The sequence below is a fragment of the Colobus angolensis genome, unplaced genomic scaffold (genome assembly GCF_000951035.1).
Source record: "Colobus angolensis palliatus isolate OR3802 unplaced genomic scaffold, Cang.pa_1.0 Scaffold526, whole genome shotgun sequence".
NCBI lineage: Eukaryota > Metazoa > Chordata > Mammalia > Primates > Cercopithecidae > Colobus > Colobus angolensis.
In genome coordinates, this window is record NW_012118777.1 from 213,716 (window position 1) to 218,099 (window position 4,384).

A 4,384-nucleotide genomic window follows, 5' to 3' on the forward strand; every position below is an offset into this window, starting at 1 on the left:
CTCGGCCTCCCAAAGTGCTGGGATTACAGGCTTGAGCCACCGTGCCCGGCCTTTTTTTTTTTTTAAGTATACTTAAGGAATTTATTCAGCTGATTTTTAAGTAAAGGAGCTCAGTCAGTCAATATCCTACCATCTTGAAAGCTCCCTTCCAATGTAATTTTCATAGTCTTTACATTTTAACTGTCATTGTTGATTACTGTTTTGGCTATATTCTCTACAATTTCAGCAGCATTTTAAAGAGACACTGTGTCTATGTACAACGAAAAAACAAAATGACTTGCAACATCAGAAATATAGTTTAACTGTACAATATTAAAGAGAATCCGTGGTAAGTATAACCTCCTTTTTATGCAACATGAACAACTTACATGTAAGTATCAGTATTATGAATGTGACAATAAAGAAAAAGTCCTTACAGGAGTGAAATACAGCATCCTGAAAAATATTAGTTTCTGCCCTACAAGGCAGTCAGAAAATGTTCACATTTTAACAAATCTGTACAAACGACAAGAAATTTGTTTATGGGACTATCTTGCTGATAAGAGCTTTCTAGAAATGTAGAATAACCATGAACAAATTATAAATCTAGTATCTATGTGCTCCACAGCCCTAGAACCCAATCAACTGATTTAAAAAACTCAATTATGTCCAACATGGATCACTTTTACGTCTTGATTGTTAATGACTGTATGCTTTTTAATATCTCTCTATGATGTACAGTCACCATGCACCTTCTAGGTCATTTAATTTTTTAGCAAAGAAGCAACATCATGTAGCAGCAATTAGAGCACCTTCAAGAAGACTTTAAAAAAATCCAATTAGAAAAGCCATATTTTAAACATTTAGTACAAGAATAAGCTGCTGAAACTTAGTAATTGAAATATGACATCTGTACAACAATTTACAATAGAGCTAGAAGAGAATTTATCATTATCCTGCATAGAACTGGTCTGTATTTGGTAACATATTGTCACCTGTTTTGATGAACAAGGCCTGGTAACAAAAGAAAAATACCTGTTATCAATTCTAACATGTTGAAAACATTGGCAATATTGTAATTTAGTGAATTCAACCGATTTCAAAACAAGCAGTTCATTTTGTCAAAAGTGTAAAGTATTTAGAAATAATAGCTCTCCCTTTAATATAACCAGTGAAAGAAAACAGACATGCGATCTCGAGGTACAACTTGGTAAAGGCCAGAATAGGCAAATGACAAAGCCTAACTTTGTCCAAAGATTCTAACTCTCACATTCTATTACTATAAAACACATTGTCACTGTCATTCAGTTCTTACTTTGGTTTCAGCAGATTAACTGCCAAATGCTGAAGAATGTATCCAGGCATTATAGTTCGTATGTTAGAAATATGTCTCTTATTTTTCCATGTGTTTTTAAATAATGAAAAACTACCCTTCATATTAGAACTCTCTAGTAACAACCAAATGTATTTAAGTATTATAAATGTTATTTACAGTGTTCCCCCAAATAAACAAAATTTTTATCTTCTATCTTAACATGGTATTCCTGTTCCTGTGTAACAGGCAGTTATCCTTCACTGCTCAAAATTATAGTCAGAAGTGTGCATTTATTCATTGTCCATGATCCACTCTCATACAAATGACACTATGAGGAACTTCAGTTCACAAACAGTTCTTAATCATGTCTTGTGTAAAAAAAAAAAAGAAAGAAAGAAAACAAAAAACACTCAAATGCTCTCAAACTCAAGTGTGCATCTGGAAGCAATTCAAAGATATCATGCCAATCTTGAAGGAAAGTCAGTAAGTAATTATGCTTGAAGAAAGGGGTGTAGGGAATGCTGTCAGCCCAGCCATGTGTAGGTTTCCTGAAGAATTTGATCTTCTCATGTGTGGGTCATTTGCCAGCTGGTGCACATCAAATCGATCTTCTTTTCAGTATGCCAAACAGCATCTTATAAAGGCCTTGGCTTCACTGCTTACAGCAGGTTTTACAGGGAACTGGACTTTTTTCTTGTTGAGATTGATTGTGACCAAATGGCTTTCTACCATAAAGACACTGAAAGAAGATGACTCCAACTGACCATACACCAACCTTGTTGGAAAACTTTGGTGGCTCTTTTCCAACTACAAAACACTCAGGAGGTAAATACCAGTAAGTGCCTGCCCCCTGGGAAGTTAGATCCATTTCCATCTACACCATAGCTATCATCATCCATAATCTTGGACAGACCAAAATCAGTGATTTTGATTTCACCACATGCTGTTCCATCTACCAGTAGGATGTTTCCTGGCTTAAGATCATCATGTATAATAGCGGATTTGATCTCATTGAGATATCTTAGTGCATGTACAATCTGCATTACAATAGACCTAGCTTCTTTCTCTGACATTAACTTGTGTTGCTTCAGATAGAAATCCAAGTCACTGCCTTCCCAGTATTCTAACACTGTACAAAACGTATCTGTATCCAAGGAGAAATAATCATAGACTTTAACTATTCTGGGGTGATCCAGTTCTTTGTGTATTCTATACTCTCTACAGGCATGTTTGTGGTAGTTTTTTTTTCTTCTCATCTCTCCAGCTTTTATTAAGCTGATGTATCTTCACAGCAGCATACCTTTGTTCACAAAGGTGAAAAGCCTTATATACTTCACTAAAGCCACCTCTACCAAGTAGATGAAGTAATAAATATCTTTCATTTAATGTTGGGTGATCTTTGAACTGTGAATTATCTTCATTGCTTATTCTTTTCAGCTCATGTGTGTGAAGATTTCTGACTCTTTCCAAACGTTCAAGTTCTGCCTAGATTTCTGCCTCTTCCTTTTTGAGATGTCCTTGTCTAAGTTTGAAAATTTCTTCCTGTTCATGATATTCTGCCAAAGTCAACAGTTGTGGTAAATTTGGTCTAACAAAGGGATCATTCTCTGCTCCATTGACTGCTTTGTTTTTCCTTTGTTTTGGCTCAGAATCGGTAGAGGGTGCCTGAGAATTATTAGCTGTGGGAGGTCTGCATTTGGCTAGAAGTTTCCTTTGCCTTTCAATATCTTCCCTTTGCTGATTCACCCATTCTTGTTGCTTCACAAGATTCTGAAATGCAAAACCATCTGTCCATTGTTCAGTAAATGAAGCGCCATGTCTAACTGTTGTAAAGTGCCCGAGGTGTAATCGATCTTGCATACTCTTCTCTCTGCTTGACAATTTTTCTTGTGTACTCTTTTCAGTAAGTTTCTTGCTCATTGATATGCACTTATTTAATCGTTCTTTGTATTTTTCAAGTAATTTTTGTTGTTCAACTATTTGCCATCTGAGATCACAGTTAGCCCCGAGCAAATCATCTATACGTCCCTCCTTCTTTTCCAGGTCCTGGATTTTATTACTTTCTAATGCTGCTAATTGCAGCATTGTGAGATCAGTCTGAATAATTTTAAAGGATAACTGCTTTGGTTGTACAATAAGGTGGTTCCCAAATGCTAATGCAGTAGGAGAAGGGCTATTGGGTCGAACAGATGAGGAAGGAGTGGAATGTGAATGTGAATTTTGAGGAGAATGGATTGCAGGAAGTATGCCTCTTACTGGACTTGAGCCATTTCCACCCTCGTATTCAAAATAGTCGCTAATTTTCAATACTTTTTCCCTGATTACTTTCATTCTGGTTTTCTGCTTTCTCTTTCTTCCCCTGGATGATTCCGATTGTTTCTTCTCTGGTGTCTCTGATTCTTTGTCACTTAAAGATCCCAAGCTTCCAAAACTGTGATTAGAGCTTTCGTTATTTGTTGAGGCTTTAGCTCCAACACTGCAACTGCCCGTACTCCCAATGCTCCCACTTGCAACTCCAGAAAATCTACCTTCCAATAACTCTTGCCTTCTTGGATCCAGACTATGAAGCTCATCCATTGCACCTTCCCTGGGCCTCCCGGATGGCGGCGTGCGATTCAGCAGGGACCTGGCCGCCGCCACCCAGCCCCGGGTTGGAGACGTGGAGAGCTGGGACCAAGATGGCGGCCCCTCCAAACTTCCACTGCTACTTTGGACACTCATCAAGCTACTTCCTGGGAACTCGACTCTCCCCCTGCGACGGCAGCGGCGGTAAGGACACCGTCACCCGCCTCCGTCCTGGCGGGGGCCGCGCTAAGGGCGAGCTAGAGAGCCAGGGCTGGGAGGGGAGACTCAAGGGGATGGGGGAGGAAACCGAGAAGAGGGGAGGTGGGGAGGAAAGAGGTGAGGGAAGAAGAGGGAACAGGGAGGAGGGAAAGGGGGTGAAGCGAGGGAGCCCGCGGGCGTGCCAGAGAAGAGGCGGAGAAAAAGAGCGCGGCGGCGGAAGCGTCGAGGGGGTGCCCTGAGGCCGGTATCCGAGCGCGGCCTGCGCCGGCCAAGGAGACTTCCGCGGGCGGAACCTGCCGGCACCTC

General features: G+C 40.1%; 1 pseudogene and 2 gene segments (V, D, J or C); all 3 read right to left on the reverse strand.

Moving 5' to 3' along the window:
* The window catches only part of LOC105525264, a 323,199-nt gene that overhangs the window by 171,865 nt on the left and 146,950 nt on the right, over positions 1-4,384 (reverse strand).
* The window catches only part of LOC105525262, a 138,632-nt gene that overhangs the window by 18,954 nt on the left and 115,294 nt on the right, over positions 1-4,384 (reverse strand).
* On the reverse strand, positions 1,628-4,114 carry LOC105525261 (annotated as a pseudogene). Its single transcript, XR_001003883.1, has one exon. The product of XR_001003883.1 is annotated as a serine/threonine-protein kinase tousled-like 1 pseudogene (transcript).